The sequence below is a fragment of the Cibotium barometz genome, chromosome 57, assembly GCF_041138505.1.
Source record: "Cibotium barometz isolate CiBa-2024 chromosome 57, ASM4113850v1, whole genome shotgun sequence".
Taxonomy (NCBI): domain Eukaryota; kingdom Viridiplantae; phylum Streptophyta; class Polypodiopsida; order Cyatheales; family Cibotiaceae; genus Cibotium; species Cibotium barometz.
In genome coordinates, this window is record NC_141102.1 from 31,856,934 (window position 1) to 31,870,451 (window position 13,518).

The window sequence follows — 13,518 nt, forward strand, 5'->3', positions numbered from 1 at the left end:
AGAGAGAAAAAGGGAAAGGGAGGAGTCGTGTGATTTGGGTAGTTGGGGGAGGCTACAACTTCCTATTTCCTTTATCAAATCATCTCAATGTCCTTTTCTCTCTCTTGCATTGGCACAAACTCTTGTTCATGATTTTCTATTTGGGTTCAATCTTCCTATATATGGAGGGAGAGAGAGACTGAGGATGGTGATGAGGAAGATGATATGTTTTGTGTGCCTTGAATTCTTATGACAATTGTTTTCTTGTTTTTTTTGGCCATCAAAGTGTACTTTTTGCATCTCTCTTACCAAATTTTGGTGATCCATTTGGTTCTTAGGAGGTAGTTTGGTGCATTTTGCGAGAGAAGGTTGGTCTCAAAAAATACATGAAAGAGATTCAGAGACAAATCATGTGGTATAAGAGAGAGATAACAAAATGCAATCTGTAAGGATGATGTGCTTCAGCTCATTGAGACAACGATACAAAATTTAAGAACACATCGGGATCCTACACTATCTTCAATCCATCATCGAGAATTTTTGAAGCATAAGAGAGGAAGAAGATGCATCATGGACTCTAAAAATTTGTGCAAACTTGTGAAGCTTCGGCTCAATAATCACAATACAATTCAAGAAAATATATTTTGCACAAATTTTTGAGACAGAAAGAGAACAATTTTGTATATAATCAAGAAATCTTACAACAATCTGATATGAAGCACTCTTGGAGGAAAGAGCTCGAACCACCCGACCACCCTTGAGCTATCTCACTCACACTCTCACTCTCATGAAAAACTTGCACTCACACTTGGACTCGCACTCTCAATCGCTTTTTTGATTTTTTGTGTATTCCTCTTCTTTTTGCCGAAAGCCAAAAGTAGCCGTTTCTAAAGCTTCCTCGATCTGCATGCCATATTTTTGGTGATGTCGCCCTTTTTGGAAAAAACGTGTTCAGGAAGCTTTCTTCACACGCGGTCATCATTCCCATGAGATTATGTTTGTTTTTTAACACAGGGAATGTAAGATTCCTCCCCCAACCCCCTTTTTGATGTCTAGTATATTTCCCTGTAATCAATTCCTTTTCTGAAATATAAGAGATCTTGTTTGTGGCTATTTTAACCTAGAGAGAGAAAATATTCTAGAGAGAGAATATTCAGATTTTGAATATTTTTGGATAGAAAAATATCTCTTATAATTCAGATGAGTTCCCCTGAAACAGAAATTTAAAAAGAATTTTCCAATGTGCAATTGGAATTAATTGGAAATAGGTATAAAGAACCTTAGCCTAAGGGTCTAGATTTTCAGAAATCTTTAGACTATGGTCCAATTAAGGTTCCTATGGGCCAATAGCATCAATCCATGTGTAGGGAGGAGATAAATCCAAATTGTAAAAGAAGATACCCAAAAATGAGTAAATGCTCACATAAGATGAAGAGTTGAAAATGTACAAGGTTTATTAGTAAATAAACACATATGTAAGGAAGGGGAGTTCTTTAAAGGAGGTGCATATTTCACATAAGATGAAGAGTTGAAAATGTACAAGGTTTATTAGTAAATAAACACATATGTAAGGAAGGGGAGTTCTTTAAAGGAGGTGCATATTTCACATAAGATGAAGAGTTGAAAATGTACAAGGCTTATTAGTAAAAAAACTATGACACATATGTAAGGAAGAGGAGTTCTTTAAAGGAGGTGCATATTTCACATAAGATGAAGAGTTGAAAATGTACAAGGTTTATTAGTAAAAAACTATGAGCAATACAATTTTGACACATATGTAATGAAGGGGAATTCTTTAAAGGAGGTGCATATTTCACATGCTTGAATGAATTTTAAACTCATAAAAATTGAGATATTTCATCTCTCCTCTCTCCTAATTCAAGTCTAGTTCCAAAAAGTTAGTTTAAGTGACCTAAAAATGGTCAAAAAGTGACCAAACTGACTTGGAAAATTCTAGAATCAGTTTGTTTGGTTAGGAGCTCAAATTTTCCTATAAATAGAAGCCTCCCCTTGTTGAAATAAAACATAGTCTCTTATGCTTTGTTACTCTACTCCACCTAAGCCAAAATATATAGTCTCTTATGCTTTGTTACTCTACTCCACCTAAGCCAAAATACATAGTCTCTTATGCTTTGTTACTCTACTCCACCTAAGCCAAAAAACATAGTCTCTTATGCTTTGTTACTCTACTCCACCTAAGCCAAAATATATAGTCTCTTATGCTTTGTTACTCTACTCCACCTAAGCTAAAATATATAATGTCTTATGCCTTGTTACTCTACTCTACCTAAGCCAAGAACTGTGAATTCTTTAATAATTCACTAGTTTTTGATACTTCTCTCTTTCTTCAATCCCCATTGGTGGATCCATCAACATACTAAACCAATTGATTGGTTGGGGGCCTCTACCGTGAATAAAGAATCAAGCAAATCATAAGTTAAGTATATTGAATTTTGATTTTTTCTATAATCTCTCAATGATTCTCTCTTCTCAACCCCTCTCAAGCTTGAGAAGTTTAATTGGTATGGTTTTTTTATATGCTATTGAAGTTAATTGGTGAATAGTAGTTAATAATTTAATAAATGCTATAGAAGTTAATTTCCACTTATATTTAAATTCTAATGGTCAAGAAATGGTCATACTCATGACCCATTCTCAATCCAAATGAAGTTTTCATAAAGCTTTTCCTTAATCCAAGATTAAGCTATGCTTGAGGCCAAATTAATGGCTTTTTGCTATGCTTTTAGTTTATGCACATTGATGATTCAATCCATTATGGATTGATGACCCAATTAGAGACCATTCTAATTATTTTCTTAATGATCTAATTAGAGACCATTATGGATTGATTAGAGACCATTCTAATTATTTCTTTAATAATGAGCTTTATTCCTTAGAAAAAAATTGAGATTTATCAGTCATAGTAGCGGAGCTATGGCAAAATTTTTATAGAAATTACGCATAAAATAAATTCATTCAAAGCATAAAAAGAGGACTTCCTACCATATTCTAGGATCTATCATCCTAGGATCTATCATCCTAGATTAATTAAAAGAATTTTATTATGCATGGAGATGTGGATGTTTGCATGTAGATGTAGATGTATAGATGTAGATGTGGATGTGGAGGTGGATGGATGCATGTAGATGTAGATGTATAGATATAGATGTGAATGGAGATGTGGATGTATGCATGTAGATGTAGATGTATAGATGTGGATGTGGATGTATACATGTATAGAGGACTTCCTACCATATTCTAGGATCTATCATCCTAGATTAATTAAAAGAATTTTATTATGCATGGAGATGTGGATGTTTGCATGTAGATGTAGATGTATAGATGTAGATGTGGATGTGGAGGTGGATGGATGCATGTAGATGTAGATGTATAGATATAGATGTGAATGGAGATGTGGATGTATGCATGTAGATGTAGATGTATAGATGTGGATGTGGATGTATACATGTAGATGTAGATGTATAGATACGGATGTGAATGTGGAGGTGAATGTATACATGAAGATGTAGATGTATAGATGTAGATGTGGATGTGGAGGTAGATGGATGCATGTAGATGTAGATGTATAGATGTAGATGGGAATGGAGATATGGATGTATGCATGTAGATGTAGATGTGGATGTGGAGGTGGATGGATGCATGTAGATGTAGATGTATAGATGTAGATGTGAATGGAGATGTGGATGTATGCATGTAGATGTAGATGTATGGAGGTGAATGTGAATGGGGATGTGGATGTATGCATAGAGATGTAGATGTATGCATGTAGATGTGAATGTACGCATATAGATGTGGATGTATGGATGTGAATATACGATATGCGATGTGAGGGAATCTGAAGTGATGAGATAGAAATGATGTGATGGGATGAGTATACATATAAATGGAATATGGAATAAGTAATGTAGATTGATGAGGGATAATGTGGAAAAATGAAAGTTAAAATAGAAATTGTGTTGTAAACTGTTTGTAAATACTGTTTGTAAATGCTGTTTGTAAATGATTGTTTTATGTCAAGAATGCTGGGGGGAGCATTTTGACCGTCTTGTGATTAAAGTCGTGATGGTAAAGTTGCAACTGCTGACGGGGAGTCAATGAAGGACGTCTCGCGTAGCAAGGTCGGCCGAGGTCTTGACCAGCCTCGGTGCGATTAAAATGGTGAGCTTCCGGTACGGTGGATGAGGGGCCAAGGAAGCGGCCTATGCGTGAAGCGCTAGGTTACCTGCGAAGGATCCTAGAGGGTGCTGACCATACGGTGCTCGGGCTCTGGGTTGCCTAGGATACCCACGCGTGCGTCGAGGAAGATATTGGAACAGAGTTGGAGTTGTTTTCTGAAATTGAGCATGGATCTGGTTGATTGACCTTGCTGGTCTTCAATGGATGAGTCCATGGCTCCTTATATGGATCTGTTGGTTGATCTTGCTGATCTTCAACGAGAGTCCATCTTGTTAAGTGATTATATTGCCAAGTATTATGGGCTAGGAACTATCGAAACGGCTCCTGAGCATTCTAGTTGCCAATGATGCCATAGATACTCTGATGAAGGAATGATGGGAAATTAAGAATCAAGTGGATAAATTGGAAGATGGTGATCAATGATACTATGGTTTTATTAAAGGATTGTTTTAAACTGGTTGAATCTGGTTGAAAAAAAGGCAATTTCATATTGGGTGTGTGAGTGGTGTGACTAGCTTTATTTTGCATGAACATCCGGCTAGGGGGCCTTGGAACTCTTTTCCTTGGTACCCGGGACAAAACCTAACCAAATTTTTAATTGGATCCCATCACTACAGTGGTTGGGCGGTTGGCTAACCCATGGGATTGGATGGGGTTAGGCTGGACTGATGGATCCGTAAATCGAGACTCAAACTTTTGTTTTTACGATAGAAAAAAAAAATAAATCCCGGACAGAAACTGTTCTATGGATAGGAATCAACGGCTGTGCCTCTTGAATGGGGAAAAAAGCGTTGATCCCAATGATCCGAGTGCAAGTTTCTTCCTTGAACTGACTAAGTATCTTATAGATGTAATCGGATCATCTCGATCAGAAATGATCTTGACTACGTTAGAGTAAAAAGTTATCCTGGTGGAATCGCCGTGCTTTCCGATAAAGGAAGTTTTTCCGGGTTCGGTTTTGGAACAACCGACGGATTAGTCTCTTATCCGGATATCCGTGGGCGAGGCCCCGAGTGTGGGACCCCTGTCCCGCGCGAGAAGTGCTACTTCCGCTGCCGGTAACCCGAATCCGTTGCTCGGTGGGAACAGGGATCTTACAGTTGGTATCAGAGCAATTGGTTTTTAAAGATCAACTGAGAAGACAATTATGTCTAAAATTTATCAAGACGCACAAAAGGTTGTAATTGTGTGATATAATTCATACAAATTGTTATTCAAACTGAAAGTCGTAAATTAGTAATTAGGACTTCAATTAGAAAAACCGCAATTATATAGAATCCCTGACTTGCTTGAGGCGTAGACATGATATTATTTACCTTATAATTCCAAGGGCCGTGACTACGCGTATATACCGAGAGTATACTGCAGCTCTTTACTGACAGTATATACGAGTAAATCTAAGACTTGAAATTATAAGCGTTAATGCTATCTAGATGATGATTTCGAATGTGATTGATATGATTTTTAATTCTGTTTGAGAATGAATGAATTGATTTGGATTCTGATTGAAAATGCTGATTGAAAAATGTTGATTTTTAAAAATTAGTTGAAATATAATGAAACCACAATGAGGGGGAATGGGACGAGTCCTTGTGATGATATTCATAACTAGAATGATGATAACGAATTCAGCAAATCACTATGAGATTAGTGGGTTGTGCTGTCAGATTGCTACTGTTAATACTTGACCGGTAGATCAAGTTAAGGGATGTCAAATTGAGAACTTGCTTAACTGAAATTTCCGTGGAGGAATGTTCCGAAGGAAACTTTTCGGTCTAATGGACCTTATCATGTTAAAGATATGAATGATATGATCTGAATGAATTGTTATTTAATGATGAGTTCTATATAAGGGATAATTATCCCAGTGTTCTGTTGGGTTGACCAGAATATAAGGAACCCCAGAATAAAATTGGATCTTAAGAATAAGAGCTGTCCTCTACCTTGCGAGATGAGGACATCTCGCACTTTTTAAGTGGGGTAGGATGTAAGATTCCTCCCCAGCCTTCGAGGTATATAGGAGTAAGAATCTCCCTTTCGGATCTTATAATTATTCCCTCTCTAAAATAAAAGAAAGTTTCTGTTTAAAAAAGGAATACCCTTTTCCTAAAATACTTCTCAGGAGTCACGCCTATTTTAAGGATTTAGAACAATGAGTTTAGAAGTGAGAATCGGTGTTTTGGATACCAAGGTTTTGGTTTTCATTCGAGTATGGCCCAAAAGAAGTTCTTTATCTCTTGGGGAGTATAAGAAGTTATCCCCCAGATATTGTGATCCTTATATCTGAATTCAATGAAAGTAGGTGACTTAGCCTACAAGTTTCTTTTATCTCCTCATCTCAAAATTCTTAATGCCTTCTATAGAAAAATGTGTCAAACACAAATCATGGAAAGACGGTAAAACTTCAGTGGCAAGTTACCGTTGGCTTCTAGGTTACGCTAGCTCCTTCCTTTATATAAGTCGTAACTTTTACTTGCCGCTCACAGTAATCTTACTCCCATCAATCTCCTTTCTTTCTTAATCTCCTTCATGGCGGCTTGGCAACAGGAATTAGTTTTATCCCTGATGATTTCTCACCTTCAAGACGCAAGAGAGTCTGTGAAGAAAGACTTTATAGAACAGTATGAGCGCTCACTTTTTCCTCACCTAGGAACTTCTGTAGCGCAGACCAAATGGCGGACCTATCAAAACATAACTAGGGTAACCCCCTGGGGTCAGCAGCACTTTCGTAACAATGTCCGCTTGGCCATGGTTATTGAAGCTTTGGGTTTGGGTCCCCGATACTACTGCGTCATGAGATCAAGGCATCTTGGGTTTTCTGAGCGGGTCTTCTTACTGGCGTGTTTTCTTCCTCATGAGAAGATATGCCTTTATCCCGTTTTTGGATTGCCTCTCAGAGGTCCTTTTGTTAGATCACCTCATACCACTGAGATAGGTGCGGCAATAACCAGCAGAATCATTCCCATAGATGAGTTACCCTATACTTGTGCAGCTTGTGAGGACTGCTTTTGTGACCATATGATGGACGAGCTTATGGAAGTGTAAAGAGTTTCTCTATCTTTACTGTATAAGTTCCGAGAATGAATAAAGTTTAAATATTGTTCTTATTTTGAATCTTTCTCTCTTTAAGACTTTTCTTGGTGGTTAATCGTGATTAAAATTTTTCTCTAAGTCTCATATTCGTGCATCTTGCGAAATTATTCCAAGTTGCGAGATGAGGACATCTCGCGTTTTTTAAGTGGGGTAGAATGTAAGATTCCTCCCCCAACCCCCTTTTTGATGTCTAGTATATTTCCCTGTAATCAATTCCTTTTCTGAAATATAAGAGATCTTGTTTGTGGCTGTTTTAACCTAGAGAGAGAAAATATTCTAGAGAGAGAATATTCAGATTTTGAATATTTTTGGATAGAAAAATATCTCTTATAATTCAGATGAGTTCCCCTGAAACAGAAATTTAAAAAGAATTTTCCAATGTGCAATTGGAATTAATTGGAAATAGGTATAAAGAACCTTAGCCTAAGGGTCTAGATTTTCAGAAATCTTTAGACTATGGTGCAATTAAGGTTCCTATGGGCCAATAGCATCAATCCATGTGTAGGGAGGAGATAAATCCAAATTGTAAAAGAAGATACCCAAAAATGAGTAAATGCTCACATAAGATGAAGAGTTGAAAATGTACAAGGTTTATTAGTAAATAAACACATATGTAAGGAAGGGGAGTTCTTTAAAGGAGGTGCATATTTCACATAAGATGAAGAGTTGAAAATGTACAAGGTTTATTAGTAAATAAACACATATGTAAGGAAGGGGAGTTCTTTAAAGGAGGTGCATATTTCACATAAGATGAAGAGTTGAAAATGTACAAGGCTTATTAGTAAAAAAACTATGACACATATGTAAGGAAGAGGAGTTCTTTAAAGGAGGTGCATATTTCACATAAGATGAAGAGTTGAAAATGTACAAGGTTTATTAGTAAAAAACTATGAGCAATACAATTTTGACACATATGTAAGGAAGGGGAATTCTTTAAAGGAGGTGCATATTTCACATGATTGAATGAATTTTAAACTCATAAAAATTGAGATATTTCATCTCTCCTCTCTCCTAATTCAAGTCTAGTTCCAAAAAGTTAGTTTAAGTGACCTAAAAATGGTCAAAAAGTGACCAAACTGACTTGGAAAATTCTAGAATCAGTTTGTTTGGTTAGGAGCTCAAATTTTCCTATAAATAGAAGCCTCCCCTTGTTGAAATAAAACATAGTCTCTTATGCTTTGTTACTCTACTCCACCTAAGCCAAAATATATAGTCTCTTATGCTTTGTGACTCTACTCCACCTAAGCCAAAATACATAGTCTCTTATGCTTTGTTACTCTACTCCACCTAAGCCAAAAAACATAGTCTCTTATGCTTTGTTACTCTACTCCACCTAAGCCAAAATATATAGTCTCTTATGCTTTGTTACTCTACTCCACCTAAGCTAAAATATATAGTGTCTTATGCCTTGTTACTCTACTCTACCTAAGCCAAGAACTGTGAATTCTTTAATAATTCACTAGTTTTTGATACTTCTCTCTTTCTTCAATCCCCATTGGTGGATCCATCAACATACTAAACCAATTGATTGGTTGGGGGCCTCTACCGTGAATAAAGAATCAAGCAAATCATAAGGTAAGTATATTGAATTTTGATTTTTTCTATAATCTCTCAATGATTCTCTCTTCTCAACCCCTCTCAAGCTTGAGAAGTTTAATTGGTATGGTTTTTTTATATGCTATTGAAGTTAATTGGTGAATAGTAGTTAATAATTTAATAAATGCTATAGAAGTTAATTTCCACTTATATTTAAATTCTAATGGTCAAGAAATGGTCATACTCATGACCCATTCTCAATCCAAATGAAGTTTTCATAAAGCTTTTCCTTAATCCAAGATTAAGCTATGCTTGAGGCCAAATTAATGGCTTTTTGCTATGCTTTTAGTTTATGCACATTGATGATTCAATCCATTATGGATTGATGACCCAATTAGAGACCATTCTAATTATTTTCTTAATGATCTAATTAGAGACCATTATGGATTGATTAGAGACCATTCTAATTATTTCTTTAATAATGAGCTTTATTCCTTAGAAAAAAATTGAGATTTATCAGTCATAGTAGCGGAGCTATGGCAAAATTTTTATAGAAATTACGCATAAAATAAATTCATTCAAAGCATAAAAAGAGGACTTCCTACCATATTCTAGGATCTATCATCCTAGGATCTATCATCCTAGATTAATTAAAAGAATTTTATTATGCATGGAGATGTGGATGTTTGCATGTAGATGTAGATGTATAGATGTAGATGTGGATGTGGAGGTGGATGGATGCATGTAGATGTAGATGTATAGATATAGATGTGAATGGAGATGTGGATGTATGCATGTAGATGTAGATGTATAGATGTGGATGTGGATGTATACATGTATAGAGGACTTCCTACCATATTCTAGGATCTATCATCCTAGATTAATTAAAAGAATTTTATTATGCATGGAGATGTGGATGTTTGCATGTAGATGTAGATGTATAGATGTAGATGTGGATGTGGAGGTGGATGGATGCATGTAGATGTAGATGTATAGATATAGATGTGAATGGAGATGTGGATGTATGCATGTAGATGTAGATGTATAGATGTGGATGTGGATGTATACATGTAGATGTAGATGTATAGATACGGATGTGAATGTGGAGGTGAATGTATACATGAAGATGTAGATGTATAGATGTAGATGTGGATGTGGAGGTAGATGGATGCATGTAGATGTAGATGTATAGATGTAGATGGGAATGGAGATATGGATGTATGCATGTAGATGTAGATGTGGATGTGGAGGTGGATGGATGCATGTAGATGTAGATGTATAGATGTAGATGTGAATGGAGATGTGGATGTATGCATGTAGATGTAGATGTATGGAGGTGAATGTGAATGGGGATGTGGATGTATGCATAGAGATGTAGATGTATGCATGTAGATGTGAATGTACGCATATAGATGTGGATGTATGGATGTGAATATACGATATGCGATGTGAGGGAATCTGAAGTGATGAGATAGAAATGATGTGATGGGATGAGTATACATATAAATGGAATATGGAATAAGTAATGTAGATTGATGAGGGATAATGTGGAGAAATGAAAGTTAAAATAGAAATTGTGTTGTAAACTGTTTGTAAATACTGTTTGTAAATGCTGTTTGTAAATGATTGTTTTATGTCAAGAATGCTGGGGGGAGCATTTTGACCGTCTTGTGATTAAAGTCGTGATGGTAAAGTTGCAACTGCTGACGGGGAGTCAATGAAGGACGTCTCGCGTAGCAAGGTCGGCCGAGGTCTTGACCAGCCTCGGTGCGATTAAAATGGTGAGCTTCCGGTACGGTGGATGAGGGGCCAAGGAAGCGGCCTATGCGTGAAGCGCTAGGTTACCTGCGAAGGATCCTAGAGGGTGCTGACCATACGGTGCTCGAGCTCTGGGTTGCCTAGGATACCCACGCGTGCGTCGAGGAAGATATTGGAACAGAGTTGGAGTTGTTTTCTGAAATCGAGCATGGATCTGGTTGATTGACCTTGCTGGTCTTCAATGGATGAGTCCATGGCTCCTTATATGGATCTGTTGGTTGATCTTGCTGATCTTCAACGAGAGTCCATCTTGTTAAGTGATTATATTGCCAAGTATTATGGGCTAGGAACTATCGAAACGGCTCCTGAGCATTCTAGTTGCCAATGATGCCATAGATACTCTGATGAAGGAATGATGGGAAATTAAGAATCAAGTGGATAAATTGGAAGATGGTGATCAATGATACTATGGTTTTATTAAAGGATTGTTTTAAACTGGTTGAATCTGGTTGAAAAAAAGGCAATTTCATATTGGGTGTGTGAGTGGTGTGACTAGCTTTATTTTGCATGAACATCCGGCTAGGGGGCCTTGGAACTCTTTTCCTTGGTACCCGGGACAAAACCTAACCAAATTTTTAATTGGATCCCATCACTACAGTGGTTGGGCGGTTGGCTAACCCATGGGATTGGATGGGGTTAGGCTGGACTGATGGATCCGTAAATCGAGACTCAAACTTTTGTTTTTACGATAGAAAAAAAAAATAAATCCCGGACAGAAACTGTTCTATGGATAGGAATCAACGGCTGTGCCTCTTGAATGGGGAAAAAAGCGTTGATCCCAATGATCCGAGTGCAAGTTTCTTCCTTGAACTGACTAAGTATCTTATAGATGTAATCGGATCATCTCGATCAGAAATGATCTTGACTACGTTAGAGTAAAAAGTTATCCTGGTGGAATCGCCGTGCTTTCCGGTAAAGGAAGTTTTTCCGGGTTCGGTTTTGGAACAACCGACGGATTAGTCTCTTATCCGGATATCCGTGGGCGAGGCCCCGAGTGTGGGACCCCTGTCCCGCGCGAGAAGTGCTACTTCCGCTGCCGGTAACCCGAATCCGTTGCTCGGTGGGAACAGGGATCTTACAGGGAAAACAATCCTTTCTTAGGGTGTGCCACTCGTGCCTTGATGATCCGATGAGGATGCTCAATAGCTCATCTCAAATATTCCATCCTCCTCTTTGACTTTGTATCTCTTTGTCCGAGGATCAATCTTTATCCTTGACCTCTGTTTAGGACCTGCAATGTCTCGACACAAAATTCTAGGTACATTTTTAGCACAAAACCACTCAAAATCCACTTTGGAGTCACTAAACGGATGTTAAATAATGTGAATCGCAAAATTTTCACTCGAGCAAAGTTGTTCATTGTACAAAACAGAAAAACTCTCTCATACAAAACTTCTCCTAATTCCACCGCTAACCTAGTCAAAACTCACCCACAAAAATGGAAACTACCTGAAAATGACCAAAACCAAAAATTTCTTGCAACAAACACCATATTGGGGAATATGGAAATTTCCCATAAGTTTGGGACACGTGGTCAAAAGTTTGGATTAACCATAACTTGAACACCACTAATCCAAAATGAGCGCTTTATAGCTCTTTAGATTCCATTTTTCAAGCGCTTTCCAACGATAGGTCATATGATAGGGTTTTGAGAAACTTACAAACATGTTATCCATGTCCCCTTTTTTAAGTATTCAAAAATGGGAATTGGGAAATTCCCAAATTCACTAATATGGTGTTAACACAATTTTTTGTCAAAACATGTTAGATATCCTAACAAAACATTCTACACACTTTCCAGAACATGATATGAAAAATATTTATACGAAATTATGAAGCATTACAAAACTAAAAAATCAATGTTGGAGGAGTATTAGTATCATCAGCATCTTCATCATGTGCAGTGTTGAGTTGAAAGGAGGTGACCAATTGCAGATTCAAAGATTATGAAGGTTGCCAATCTTGGTTCATAAAAGGAGTAGAGAGAACCCTTGCAGGATGCAAATTGTGGTGTGAACTATGAAGAAGAAGGATCTCTGCCTGATAGAATAAGGAGGCGACCATCACCTTTGCTTTGTTCCACTAGTCCATGGACAAGAGAAGTAAAAGAGTAATGTACTACCCAGCTTTCTGAGTAAGTTGTTGTGAGGGACAGCCATATGATGCTTCTCCTACATAGGATGCTTCTAGCCACAAGTCAAGCTGCATGCCTGTTGGAGCCACACACATCTACTGCAGATTGAGTAATGCCAGCCAATGAAGATGAGTTTATTTATTTTTAAACCTTAATCAACTAAGGTTTAAATCAAGAGATGGTGTAAATGTCCTATGTAATCACTTGTTTCACATGCAGAAGCTGCAAATTTGATTTTCAACTTTTCTTTACACACATGAGGTCTACTCTTTACAAGGGGAGGATTCTTTCACGACACATTTTTAGTGATGCTCTTTTAGCCAAGAAATTTAAACCCATAACATATTAGGAACCCACAGGGTTATTGGGACTACATAGAAGGTGAGCATGAAGAGGCACCGGAGATACCAGAGATCAATCCGACTGCTACTGATGTGAAAGACTTTAAGGATTGGAACCAAGGCGCCAAAAAAGTTATGTATTGGCTCTCTATCAGTATAGAGGATACCATGATTGGGCACATACAGGATGCCAATCCCCCAAGGAGGCATGGGACACCTTGGTAAAGCAGTATACAGTTGGCCAAGAACCTAGTTTTCCATGCTCGCACGAAGCATATAGAGGTCCACTACCATTTTGTCAGAGAGAAGGTTTTGGCAAGAGACGTTGACCTTGTTAATGTCAGCACACAGGATTAGGTCGCTAACATCTTCACCAAAGCATTGGGTACAGAGAAGCTCGGGCAAATTCAAGGCTTCACT